Source organism: Mandrillus leucophaeus, unplaced genomic scaffold (assembly GCF_000951045.1).
Source record: "Mandrillus leucophaeus isolate KB7577 unplaced genomic scaffold, Mleu.le_1.0 Scaffold235, whole genome shotgun sequence".
Lineage (NCBI taxonomy): Eukaryota > Metazoa > Chordata > Mammalia > Primates > Cercopithecidae > Mandrillus > Mandrillus leucophaeus.
The window spans coordinates 4,940,087-4,955,205 of record NW_012102421.1 but is presented as its reverse complement, the minus strand read 5'-3'; positions in this window follow the sequence as shown (position 1 = coordinate 4,955,205).

Sequence of the window (15,119 nt, the reverse complement as noted above, 5' to 3'; positions counted from 1 at the left end):
TTTAAAAATTCTCATAATAGCCCCAGAAAAATAAGAGAAGATGAAGCCACAACAGGGTGTGATAAAAGGGGTAGGGGAATTTTTTTTAAGTTATTGGAAATAAAAAAGTGAAAAAACTATTAGTAGAAGATAACATTGAAGAACGTAGAGCAAAAACTCTGAAAGATAAGAAAATTGGAAAACACAGTACAGAGGGGATGAAATAAATAATTCTTAAGGGTGCTTGAGAAGCAGCGTAGTACAAATAAGAAGAAATAAGTAATTTGGGCTGGGCGCAGTGGTTCATGCCTGTAATCCCAGCACTTTGGAGGCCGAGGTGGGTGGATCACTTGAGGTCAGGAGTTTGAGACCAGCGTGGCCCACATTGTGAAACCGCGTCTCTACTAAAAATACAAAAATTATCTGGGCATGGTGGCAGGCACCTGTAATCCCAGCTACTTGGGAGGCTGAGGCAGTAGAATCGCTTGAACCTGGGAGGTGGGGGTTGCAGAGATCACACCACTGTACTTTAGCTTTAGCAACAGAGTGAGACTGTCTCAAAAAAAAAAAAAAAAGAAAGAAAAAGAAAAGAAATAAGTAATTATCAAGGCTCCAGGACTGAAGAACACGCGTTTCAGAATGAAAAGCTGGGCCAGGCACTGTGGCTCACACCTGCAATCGCATAACTTTGGCAGGCCAAGGCAGGAGGATCACTTGAGGGCAGGAGTTTGAGCATGGGGAACATAGACCCTGTCTCTACAAAATATAAAAAGCAAAAAATTAGCCAAGTGTGCCAGTGTGGTGTAAAAGCTTGTAGTCCCAGCTGCTCGGGAGGCTGAGATGAGAGGATTGCTTGAAGCCAGGAGATTGAGGCTGAAGTGAACTATGATCATGCCACCGCACTCCAACCTGGGTGACAAAACAAGATCCTGTCTCAAAAAAAAAGAGTACAATTGAACCTCCATAACCAGAGGTTCCACATCTATGGTTTTAACCAATGTCAGATAACAATATTTAAAAATAACAAATAATACAGTAATTTAAAAATACAAATAAAAATACAGTAAGAGTGCTGTTGACATAGCATTACATCGTATTATTATAATTAATCTAGAGATTATTTAAAGCACAGGAGGATGTGCATAGATTATGCCATTTTATGTAAGGGACTTGAGCATCCATGGATTTTGGTGTCTGGGAGTCCTGGATCCAGTCCCTTATGATACTGAAATATAACTGTGTGTTTTTAATATGAATGGTTGCACTGAATCAAGTTTTCAAGGAAAACAGCCTTCTTTCTCCCTCATAGAATCAGACTGTATTCTGTGACACAGAAGGAAACACATATCTACCTGTGTTGGGGATCCCTAAGATCACCCCCCGGTTCAGTGATGCACTAAAAGAACTCGTAGGACTCAGTTGTACTCACAGTTAAGATTTATTACAGCAGAAGAATATGAAGCAAAAGCAGCAAAGGGAAAAGGTGCACAGGAAAAAGACAGGAAGAAGCCAAGCACAAGCATCACGTTGTAACATTTGTGAAGGGTTGTCTGCCATGGAAGCTCATTAGAGACTCAGGAAACAGCAGGAACGCTCCCAAATCCACCTACAGGCTAACCTTTAGGAAGCAGGCCTTTCTAAAGATAGCAGTCTTAGGCCTGTTACAGGAACTCTTTTCTGCATACTACCCAAATGAGGAATGCCTACATATTTGTATTGAATTCTATATTGGTGCTGTACATTCTGTGGATGTGACAAATGTATAATGATGTATATCCAGCATTATAGTATCATACAGAATAGTTTCACTGCCCTCAAAATTATCTGTGCTCTACCTATTCATTCCTCTCTCCTTATTAACCACTGGCATCCAGGATTTTTACACTGTCTCCATAGTTTTGCTTTTACCAAAATGTCACATAGTTGGAATCCTACAGTATATAGCTTTTCAGATTGGCTTCCTTCACTTAGTAATATGCATTCATGGTTCCTCCATGTCCCTTCAGGCTTGATTGCTCATTTCTTTTTAGCACTGAATAATACTTTATTGTTTGGGCATACTGCAGTTAATCCATTCCTGCAGCATCTGCTTCCTCCATATTCCTTTGTCTGTTGTCTGGGTCCCTTTCTTCTACATGATTGAATTTTCTTGGTTGCTGTCCATGATTAAAAGTAAAAATTAAAAAGTACAAAGAGAGGAAGCTCCAAGTAGATAGCTGGTGCTTTTAACTTTGAATTTCACTGTAGGGTGATCTGGGTATATGATTTGTCCAGAAAACCCCTGATGTCAACATCCATTCACCTACTGAAGGACATCTTGATTGCTTTCAAGTTTTGATAATTATGAATAAAGCTGCTATAAACATTCATGTGCAAGTTTTGTGTTACCACTTTTTTTTTTCCAGACAGGGTCTCTGTCACCCAGGCTAGAGTGCAGTGACTTGTTCAAGTTCACAGCAGCCTCCATCTCCTGGGGTCCAGCAATCCTCACACTTCAGCCTCCTGAGTAGCTAGGACAACAGGCACATGCCACCATGCCTGGCTTTCTTTTCTTTTATTTTCTTTTCTTTTTTTTCTTTTCTTTGCTTGTAGAGGCGCAGTTTTGCTATGTCGCTCAGGCTGGTCTGGCACTCCTGTGCTCAAGGAGCCCTTCTCTCTTGGCCTCCCAAAGTGCTGAGATTACAGGCATGAGCCACTGTGCCCAACCCTGTGTTATAACATTTTTAAGCAAAGCAGAAATGTTTGCTTTTGACAATTTAACCATATCTAATTAAATGTTTTATTAAAACCATTCACGTGGGCTGGACGCGGTGGCTTACGCCTGTAATCCCAGCACTTTGGGAGGCAGAGGTGGGTGGATCACAAAGTCAGGAGTTCATGACCAGCCTGGCCAATACGGCGAAACCGTCTCTACTAAAAATACAAAAATTAGCTGGGTGTGGTGGTGTATGCCTATAATCCCAGCTGCTCAGGAGGCTGATGCAGGAGAATTGCTTGAACCCGGGAGGTGGAGGTTGCTGTGAGCCGAGATCGTGCCACTGCACTCCAGCCTGGGTGACAAAGCAAGACTCCATCTCAAAAAAAAAAAAGAAAGTTCACAATTCTAACACTGTATGTCCATCTAGTTGATCCATTGATTCATGGTAGCATGCCATAGAGCAAATAACAAATTTACAATAGCTACATAAAATATAAAAAGTTTAGGAATAAATATGTGCAAGAATGCAAGACCTGTACATAGAAAAGCATATGTTTTATAAAGTATAAAACATTATTGAAATGTTAGAAGATATAAGCAAATAAAACATGAAATATTTGTTGGAGGAGGAGGGTTGTTGTTTTGTTTTGTTTTTCTTTTTGCTGTTTAGTTTTGGTGGAATTCGACAAGCTGATTCTAAAATTTATAAGAAAATATAAAAATAGTTGTGACACTGCTCAAGAACAAGGTGGGAAGTCTTCTACATGTTCTCAAGACTTAAAAAGATTAAGTAATAAATTCCACTCACTATTGGTGCAAGGATAAACAAATGAACCAATGGCACAGAGTAGAGAACTCACAATAGATCCATGTGTATACACTTGATTAGTGACAAAGGAATCACCGCAGAGCAGCAGAAAAAAGATAATGTTGTGACAATTGGATATTAATATGGAAAAAACCTGAAACTTGACCTCTCCCTCTCACCATATACAAACAACTCTAGGTGATTTCTAGACCTAAATGTAAAAGGCAAAGCAACAAAGTTATTAGAAAATAATATAGAGAATATTTTCATGATCTCTAGAGAATAAAACCTTAAATGAAGCCCAAAAACTATTAACTACAAAGGGAAAAAAACAATGCATCTGGCTACTCAATATTTAAGAACTATTTATCAAAAAACACGAAAGTAAAAAGCCACAGTATGGAACAAGGTATTATTTGTAAAATATATAACCAACAATGGACTGGGGTGAAGAATATATAAAGAACTCATATAAATTCAAAGAAAAAGGTAAACAATCTAGAGGAAAATGGCTAGGAAATCAGAACAGACACTTTACAAAAGAGGATATCTGTATGTTCAATAAACATATGAAAAGCTGCTTAATCTTGGTAACCTGGGAAATGTGAACTAAAACCACAATTAGATACCACTGCATACTCACTGGAATGGCTAAAATTAAAAAGACTGGTAGTACCAGCTATTGACAAGGATGTGAAACAACAGAAACTTCATACATGGCTGATGGTAGAGTATAAAATAATATAATCATTTTGAAAAATAGTTTAGCATTATTTACTGAACTTCAAGATACACATCCTCTACGAACCAGCAGCTCTGCTTCATGGAAATGAATGAATGTATGTGCTACACATAGAAACATGGTATCCCAAATGCAGAAAAAGCATTAGATAAAATTCAGTATTGGTTCACCAAAAACATTCTTAGTAAATTGGGAATAGAAGGAACAACAGAAAAAGAACCCAAATCATTTTGTAAACATCATACTCAATGGGGATGTCATAATAGCATTCCCCTTAAAATCAAGAACAAGGTGCTCATCATCACCACTTCTAATCAGTATTGTACTTACCAGTGAACACAAGTGAAAGAAATAAAAGGCATAAGCATTGAAAAGAAAGAAACAGTTATTATTCACCAGAGATAAAAATAATTATATAGAAAACCTAAAAGATAAAAGAATCCTTAATTACTAGACATAAGAGTTTAGCAAGGTCGCTGTATATTAAGTCAACTTAAATCAATTGCACTACAAACAGAAATAAAATTAATATTAAAAAGATACGATTTATAATAGCTAAATAGATATATGGAACTTAGGGACAAATATGACATGTCTATCCGTGCAAATGTTTATGGAGAAAATCCTAAAACTTACTGAAAGACATTAAAGAAGACCTACATATATTTTTAAACATTTATTTAATTTTTTAATCTCTTTCTTTTCTGAGAGAAATGGGAAGAAAACCTGTGGAAGGTTTTAAGCAGGGAAGTAGCTTAATCTGATTTACGTTTTTAAAAGATCATTCTGACTGGTGTATGAAAGATGATTATAGAGAGGCTTGTGGAAGAGACCAGATAAGCTATTGGAGTGCAGGTGCAGGGCTAATATTTAGCTGGCAAATACTGGTACTGTTGCCTGGATTCTTTATGGCCAGCATTTGCTGACTGGATGCAGTTGGTTGGCATCATGCTGTGCCATTAGCAGTTGTTAAATATTTTGATTATTTCTCAGTGTTCCCATGAGATTTCAAGGTGGCTCAAACAAGGCTGGCAGCAGTTGTCATCTGGATATGTTGGCTGATAAAGGATATCTTCTGTAGGAACAGCTGGGAAGATTCGCTGATATGGTAGATGTAGGGGTCGGAGGAAAGAATAATCAAGGACAACAATGATGTTGTCTGTCTTCTCCACTAGCCTGTGCACTGCTCGAGAGCAGAGATGATCTCCGTGCAGTTTTATCCCCAGCACCTATCCCTCTACCTGCCACTAAGAGGGTAAGAACATTTCTGCTGAATGAAATTGCTACATGGGGACGTGAGTGCAGAGTGTAGAGGTGTCAGTGTGGTCTAAGAGTGAGCTCTGTAAGATAAGAAAAAACAAGCAAGAATCAAGCCCTTTATATATAGTCTAAATAGTACCAAGATCTCAGATGACCATCCCGGTAGCAGTGGGGTAGAAAGTTAGTGGAATTTTTGTTTTGTTTTGTAGAGGTGGAGGTCTCTATGTTTCCCAGGCTGGTCTCAAATTCCTCCTGGCCTCAAGCAATCCTCCAACCTCATCCTCCCAAAGCACTAGACTGTGAGCTACTGCAACTGGCCAATTAGTGGCATTTGACCAAGGAGAAGTCTAAGGATGAAAAGCACTGGGACCTCAGACAGGAGCTGTGAGAGATTCAGTCCCCTGGGACAGTGGGTTACAGGGGTCAGGAATCCCAACTCCTGAGGAACAATTCAGAAAATTAATTTCAGAAATAACGGCTTAAGGAACGGAAAATAGTACCAGGAATGCTAACAAAGCGGGTCAGAGTTAAAACTGTGGCAATGCTGACCTGATAATGGAGTAGCACCACTGGCTGAATCCTATGCCTAAGTGTTCATGACATCAAGACCTTCTTATGCACGTTGCCTAGGGAAGATTGGTTCCACTGCCTAGGATAGAACTGAGCATAACACGTGAGAGTTAAGGAAGCCCAGCTGCGGGGGTAGAGGCCCAGGGAGTGAGGACAACCAGGTGGTCTTTTCACCTATCAGCTGTCTCCTTATCCCAGGAGCCTGCAAGAACCCTGACGGTGATTTGTAACCACTTGCTTAGTATCCCCCAGACTCAGCACAGTGCTTGGCACACAGTAAGTGCTTAATAAGTTTTTACTTTTTGTAAAATTTAAAGATTTTTGAAATTCAAAATTTATTGGGTTTTGCACATTTAAGGTCATTATTTTCCAGATCTCAAAATGGGATGTTAGAAAACCATAAAATTGATGGGATGACATTATTTTCACATTACCAAATATCCAGTTAAATATGTTTTGTGATTTTCCAGTAAAAAATAAAATAAATTTAAAGACCAAATAAATTTAAATAAAGACAGCTCAGAGGTCCAAACGCATGGATTACAAATTCATGTGGAGCATTGCGTTTTCCTTCCGGAACGTGATGTGTGAGCACTGATGTTTCCACCAGATCCTCTGGCTTGTGGATTACTCCATCCATCAACACCAGTGGATCCTAAAAGAAAAGAACATTTTGAAAGTGACTTTGTGTCTTTGGGGATGCTCTTCTTTAAACATCAGTAGGAATAAACTTTCTCTTCGTGACTATAAAGGAAATTAAACACCACAGACCCCATAAAATAACAATTAAAATACTAATTACATATGAGTTTACATTTATTTTAATCCCTCTAAACACCAATAAAAATTTAAAAGATGTAAATTATCTTCCCAGAACCAATTATCAGAACAAAGATTTCCCTTTAGCTCTCTTAGGATAAGATAATACTTAAGTTAACTAGAAACAAGAATGAATTAATATATTTCTATTTTTGGCATATTTCAAAAGTGTAGTTTGAAATACAGTTTCTGAGAGAAAACCAGATTTATTTTCCTCATCCCAAAGTCTTCTTTGTGGTTCTTGGTATCACCATTCTTTCATATGCTTAAGCCCAATGCCTAGAGAGGATTTTGGCTTTTGTTTTGTTTTGTTTAACTTTTTCCTCTCCATTACCTGCTATGATGCTAACTCAAATCCTTCTTAGTTGGTAGTAATGGCCATGTAAGGCAGGGATGATTCTCAACCCTATTTTGCAGATAATCAAGCTAAGCACATAGGATGACTGCCCAAGAAGCAAGTGACCACAGTGGTGAAGCTGGGCCTCCACCCTGCCGTCTGACTGCCTTCAAGGCCTGCACAGGCTCTTATAGCCGCATCCTGCTTGCTGCCTTTGCCAAGCTTTCCTGATGGCAGCCTTTTTTCCAGTCTCTTTTGATAGAAGAGTTAAGAAGAAATTACTTAGGCAGATAGTGAGGGTATGGAAGTCCTCGGTAAGGTTTTCCTTTTAATGAAAAGCAGCCCCAAATCATTTTCCTTTCTAACAAAGAGCAGTCTGTAAAATCAAGCTGCAGACATAGATGTGGGCAGTTGTGCCAGTCATGTTCAGAATGGTGGCTCCCTTCTCCCTTCTCTGCCAGCCATATGGACAGTAAGGAACAGACAAGATGGCAGGGGCCAAGGGGAAAGTTCATTTGCATAATAAGATTAGGGTGGGCCCCACCAGCCTTCCCATGCACTATGTAAACATCATACCTGATTGAACCAATCTGTGAGCCCTATGTAAATCAGACAATGCCCTCTCAAGCCTGACTATAAAATCCTGCATGTCTACTACCAGCCAGTCTTTCCTCTGGGAAGTCTCCTCTCTCTCACTAGAGAGAGCTGTTTTCCTTTCTCCTTTCTTTTTCTTTTGCATGTTAAACTTCCACTCCTAAATTCCTCATGTGTGTCCCGTCCTAAATTTTCTTGGTGCGAAACGATGAACCACAGGTTCTGAATGAAGAATACTCTCAAACCTGAGCATGCATTAGAATCTCCTGAAGGGCTTGCCAAACCCAGATGACTGGGCCCACCCTTACAGTCTCTGATATTAGTAGGACCAGAGTGAGTCCACAAAAATTTGCATTTCTAAAAGGTTTCCAGGCAATGCTGATGCAGCTAATCTAGGGACCACCCTTTGAGAACCCCTGCTATAGAACTTAGCATGAAGCTTGCCTCAGTTTAGTTAGAACAGAGTATTTCAGTGGTTTTCCATCCAAAATCTGATTTCTGTTTCAAGGATTGATTATAGACTGCTGGGATGACACCTCACATTTGAATCTAGGTGGAATTCCCACATATTGAAATGGTTTTAGAGGCTGGGTGGTGTAAGTATTCTAATGCCGGTGTCAGCTGGGGGCAGACAGATTAAAAGTACAGTGTAAAATGTGGAGCAGTGGACTCTGTTCCAAGTATGTAACATCCTTTTACTGATTTCATTCTCAAAACAACCCATGAGGCAGTTTCCATTATTACCATTTCTAGTTTACAAACGAACAGGCACCAGAGCTTAAATAAAAGAAGATTTCATAGGGGTAGTAAGGTTAGAGCTAGGATTTGAACTGTGGCAATGTAGCGCCAAAGTCCATGAATTTGTTTTTGTTTTTTGTTTTTTGTTTTTTTTTTGAGATGGAGTTTTACTCTTGTCACCCAGGCTGTAGTGCAATGGCACGATCTTGGCTCACTGCAACCTCTGCATCCCCAGTTCAAGTGATTCTCGTGCCTCAGCCTCCTGAGTAGCTGGGATTACAGGCACCCTCCACCACACCCAGCTAATTTTTGTATTTTTAGTAGAGACAGGGTTTCACTATGTTGGCCAGGCTGGTCTTGGGCTCCTGACCTCAAGTGATCCGCCCACCTTGGCCTCCCACAGTGCTGGGATTACAGGTGTGAGCCATCGCACCCAGCCAAAGTCCATGATCTTAACAGCTGTGCCATACAGTCTCAATTTGCTAGCTGCAAGAGCAAGGCTTAAGCTGCTGAGGTGCCTGGGAGCCCCAGTCCTCCCTGCTTTTGAGCAAGCAACCTGTCTTAGATGGAGGTGCACAGCATCCCAGGACCATTTTCAGTAACCACAGTAGCTCTCTTTTGGTAGATGGTGATGCAGGATCTTTGCTCCTTAGCTTAGCTAAAACCTGGGTTCTTGTCCCATGACCAGGAAAAATTAGGCATGTGGACACGTTAAAAGGTGAGAGAGTGGAATTTATTAAAAGAAAGCTCTCAGCGGCCAGGTGTGGTGGCTCACGCCTATAATCCTAGCACTTTGGAAAGCCGAGGTGGGCAGATCACTTGAGGTCAGGAGTTTGAAACTAGCCTGACCAACATGTTGAAACTCCGTCTCTACTAAAAATACAAAAATTAGTTGGGCATGGTGGCGCACGCCTGTAATCCCAGCTACTCAGGAGGCTGAGGCAGGAGAATCACTTGAACCCAGGAGGCAGAGGTTGCAGTGAGCCGAGATTGTGCCACTGCACTACAGCCTGAGCAACAGAGTGAGACTCCATCTCAAAAACAAAAAAAAAAAGGAAAGAAAGCTCTCAACAAAAAAGAGGGAGTCCTGCAAACAGGCTCCCACCTCATAGATTGAACACCAGACCACCACACATGAGCTGAAGAGTCCAGACTCCTCTCCACTGCACAAGGCACACATTCCTGGGAGCTCCACCCCACTCTCCCAGTGTGCAGGTGGGCCCCCAGTCCATTGTGGGCATGCCCAGACAAGGCCCTGGGCAGATTCCCTCATCTGCACAAAAGCATCTGCTATAAACACTTGTGGGGTGGGTTGGAGATTCTCCAGGTACCCTTCCTTAGCTGCCTCCTGCATCTATCAATGGTAATTTAAGTTAGATAACATGCCTATGCCTACAGTCTGTTTTACTAAGATGGAGAAAACAGTTACCATTAGGGTGACTCTGGTAATTACTGCTTCCTCTGAGCTGACATGCCTTAATGCTTTCTGTGCATTAACGTCACCACTCTGACACAGCCTAACAGCCTAACACTCTGTTAGCAGCATGAGCCAGGATGGCTTCCAGAATCTCCATGGGCTGTCCTCACCACAGCTTTGAATAGCAGCTCTCAAAGTCTCACTTTATATCCACCTTTCCCTCCCTATAAGAAGTGCTTTTCAGCTTTTGCTTGGGTCTTCCAGTAAAATAAGCTCACCATGCCACTAAGCAGCGAAGCCTATTTTAAGGGAACTAATAATTACACAAATAGCTTTTTTAACTGGAGCTGGAAATTGTCTACAGTAACTCAAATTGGTCTTGACTCAACCTCTTGGGGACCCCGAAAACAACTATGATCCTCTTTCCACATGGTACTCTTTCTGTATTTGATGATGAACAGCCAATATTGCCTCCTCCTTTGCTTCCCAAATCTTTCCTTTCCTAGGCTACATAAATCAATTTCCATCTGTTGTTCCTGATATAACATACTTTCCTTTTCACCATCCCATCCTCAACCATCTCACCCACATCCCGTTTAGATGAGTTCTAAGGATCCGGTGCAAAGATAATCTGTACAGTGCAGGTCAGGCATGATCTGGTCAATGCAGCATACAGCAGAATTGCTGCCTCCTATTAGCTGACATGCTTTAATGCTTTTTGTGCATTAATGATTTCTTAGCTTTCTGGGCAGCCATACTCCTGTTGGCTCATTATAAATTCATAATCAATGAAGCCCCTTGCTATGTCTAGTTGACAAGAAGTATTGTTCAACCAGATTCATCTTTTACCCATACAGTAAACTTGTTTAAGAAATGACTGTACATCCATCCCTTGAAATTATGTCTTATTTGAACCAGTCCATCCTGAATGCAAAGACTCAGAGATGATGTGTCTTTGTGTACTCCCATTATAGAAGTTTAGAAAACAAGCTGACAACCTGTAAACATAACACTTCAAAATGGCTTTTGTTGGCATGGATGACCACTGAAAATGTGTCCACTTAGCAGCTGCCAAATAATGGAAACTAACACAGACTGAGACTGCCCTGGTGGCCAGCCCTTCTTGTTGATACACCAGGATTGGCTGAAGTGAGAAGCCACTGGAAGCCTCTTGATGGGCTATATGTAGCTCATCTTTATGACTTTTTGCCACAGGTCACACACTGGGAGGACAATCACAATATCTCATTTGGTGTCTATATTCGTTTACTAGGACTGCCACAACAAAGTACTACAAACTGAGTGTCTTATAAAACAGAAATATATTGTCTCACAGTTTTAGAGGCCAGAAATCCAAAATCAAGGTGTTGGCAGAGTTGGTTTCTTCTGAGGGCTACGAGAGAGGGATCCATTTCATGCCTCTTCTCTTTGGCTTGTAGGCAGTCATCTTCATGTTCAGTTGGTATCCTCCCTGTATATGTGTCTGTCTCCAAATTTTCCTTCTATAAGGATACCAGTCACATTGGAATAAAGCCCACCCTAATGACTTCATTTTAATTTGATAAAGACCATATCTCCAGCTTGGTGCAGTGGCTCACGCCTGTAATCCCACCACTTTGGGAGGCCAAGGCAGGTGGATCACGAGGTCAGGAGTTCGAGACCAGCCTGGCCAACGCGGTGAAATCCTGTCTCTACTAAAAATACAAAAATTAGCTGGGCATGGTGGTGCGTATCTGTAATCCCAGCCACTCAGGAGGCTGATTCAGGAGAATTGCTTGAACCTGGGAGGTGGAGGTTGCAGTGAGCCAAGATTGTGCCATTGCACTCCAGCCTGGGCAACAAGAGCAAGACTCCATCTCAAAAAAAAAAAAAAAAAAAGAAAAAGAAAAAAGATACCATATCTCCAAATAAGGTGACATTCTCAGGTACTAGGGGTTAGGACTTCAAGATATGAATTTGGAGGGGGACACATAATTCAACCCAAAAGGGTATCCATGCACCAGCCACCTTGGAATGTCAGTTTTTCTTCCACTGGGCTCAAGATGCTGGGGAGTCAGGAATAGGACTGTCCTGTATTCTGTCATTTTAAAATATTAGAATTGTGCTTTAATTGCCATATAGACTCTGATGATAGTGAAGTTGATAGTGATGCTAACTGTGGTGAGGACAGTCATGGTAGTAGCAATTAAGAACTGCATTTCAGTACTGTGCACAAAATAGTATAATGGTGGCCTAAAAGAACTGCCAGGCTTCAATGTGCTCCACATGTTTCTGCAGCCAGAAACATACATCCCTATAAGGCAGGGGTTAGGTCAATTAATCAGACTTAATTTTACAGAGAGCTAACATGTCTGCAAATAACATTTCTGGTTCTTAGTGTATTGATCTTTATCATCCTACAATTCCATTGGTATTGGTACTGAACTTTCAGTACCTTTAATTTTGGACAGAATCAAAATACTTGAATTATACTCCAGGTCTAAGTCTTTAATAGCTATATGGCCCTAGGAAAATTACCTTACTTCATTGGTTATTGAAAAGAGAAAGATAGAAAGAAATTGGTGTTCTAGATTATGCATTCATTTCTGGATTCAGTTTGCATAAGTCAGTCCTTCCAAGGCTCACAACTTGGGGTAACTGAGGAAGTCAAGGTGATGCAAGGTCAGGTCCAGGACAGTAGTCATTGCTGTCTTGCCCACTAAGCCCCTACCTGACATTGCACCTAAGTCTCAAGTGGGATTTTTATAGATTGCAAAATCTAAGACAACTTATACACCCATTTTGCTACAGGGAGTCCACAGATGTATCTGTTTCCTGTAAACTAGTGGCACACATTCTTCCCTGAACTATTCAGGAGAAATCTTGTCAGCACATGAAATGTGTTTTATAAATTCAGTGATAAACTGGTGAAGGACCCTGCTATATTCACCAAAAGAATGTTGCTGAGGAAGGTTAATTTGCTCTCTTAGCATAAAAGTAGGCATTTGAGATACTGGCAACTCAAGGAACAAGAGTCACATTTCCCTTCATATCTGTTGCTATTAATGATATAATAATGATCACAAACAGTATTATTAATAATTTAAAATGTCATTTTTTTCATCCATACCAAAGAGATTTTTTGTTATTTGGTTCTCATTAATTAGATATGTAATTTAAATGGGCCCTATTTCCCATCCTCTTAAATCTGTGAATAACCACCGTATGGTAAGGTACTTACCTTGCAAGGATGAACAACTGGACTTCATCAAATAAACCTGGGCCAAATGATGCAAATCATGCTGTATATGGTTCCAATGCTGGGTTTTGCTCAGTTCCTTTGCTTTCCAAAAGGAATCTACCTGCCTTCAGAGTTCTTCATGTGATCATTATACTGGAAAAACCCAGGCAGCTGGGGTCTGGAGTGGACCCTCAGCAAACCACAGCAGCCCTACAGAAGTGGCCAGACTGTTAAAAGGTAAACAAACAGAAAACAACAACAACAAAACCCCACAAAAACCTCATCCAAAGGTCACCAGTCTCAAAGATCGAAGGTAGATAAGCCCACAAAGTTGAGAAAGAATCAATGGAAAAATACTGAAATCTCAAAAAGCAAGAGTGCCTCCTTTCCTCCAAATGACCACAACACCTCTCCAGCAAGGGCTCAGAATTGGGCTGAGGCTGAGATGGAGGAAATGACAGAAGTAAGCTTCAGAAGGTAGGTAATAACAATCTTCACTGAGCTAAAAAGCCATGTAACCCAATGTAAAGAAAGTAAGAATCATGATAATACATGAGTTGAGAGCCAAAATAGCCAGTTTAGAGAGGAACATAACTGAACTGTTACAGCTGAAAAAGACTCTAACTTCACAATGTAATCTAATGTAGTAATAGCAGAATAGACCAAGCATGTGAAAGAATCTCAGACCTTGAAGCTTATCTTTCTGAAATCAGGCAGACAAGAATAGAGAAAAAAGAATGAAAAGGAATGAACAAAACCTTTGAGAAATGTGATATTATGTAAAGAGACTGAATTTATGATTGATGGGGGTACCTGAAAGAGATGGGGAGAATAACCAAGTTGGAACACTTAAGGATATTATCCAGGAGAACTTCCTCAACCTACCAAGACAGGCCAACATTCAAGTTCAGGAAATTCAGAGAACCCCAGTAAGATATTCCACAAGAAGATCATCCCAAGACACATAATTACCGGATTCTCCAAGGTCAAAATGAAAGAAAAATATGTTTAAGAGTAGCCAGAGAGAAAGACTAGGTCACCTACAAATGGAGCCCCATCAGACTAACCATGGACCTCTCAGCAGAAACTCTACAAGCCAGAAGAGATAGGGAACCAATATTCAACATTTTTAAGGAGAAGAACTTCCAACCCAGAATTTCATATCTGGCCAAACTAAGCTTCATAAGCAAAGGAGAATGCTGAGGGAATTTGTTACCACCAGACCTGCCTTGCAAGAGCTCCTGAAGAAAGCAGTAAATATGGAAAGGAAAAACCATTACAACCACCACAAAAACACACTGAAATACACAGACCAGTGACACTATGAAGCAACTACATAAACAAGTCTGCAGAATAGCTAGCATCATGATGACAGAATCAAATCCACACATAGCAATACTGATCTTAAGTGTAAATGGGCTAAATGCCCCAATTAAAAGACAGAGTGGCAAGCTGGATAAAGAACCAAGACCCATTGGTATGCTATCCTCAAGAGACCTATCTCACATGCAAAGACACATATGGGCTCAAAATAAAGAGTTGAAGGGAAATTTACCACACAAATGGAAATCAGAAGAAGCAGGAGTTGCAATCCTAGTTTCTGACAAAGAGATTTTAAACCAACAAAGATCAAAAAAGACAAAGAAGAGCATCACATAATGGCAAAGAGTTCAATGCAACAAGATGAGCTAATTATCCTAAATATATATGCTTCCAATACAGGAGCATTCAGATTCATAAAGCAGATTCTTGGAGACCTTCAAAGAGACTTGGATTCCCACACAATAATAGTGGAAAACTTTAACACCCCACTGACAATATTAGACAGACCATTGAGACAGAAAATTAACAAAGACATTCAGGACTTGAACCCAGCTCTGGATCAAGTGGACCTGGTATATATCTACAGCACTCTCCACCCAAAAACAACAGAATAT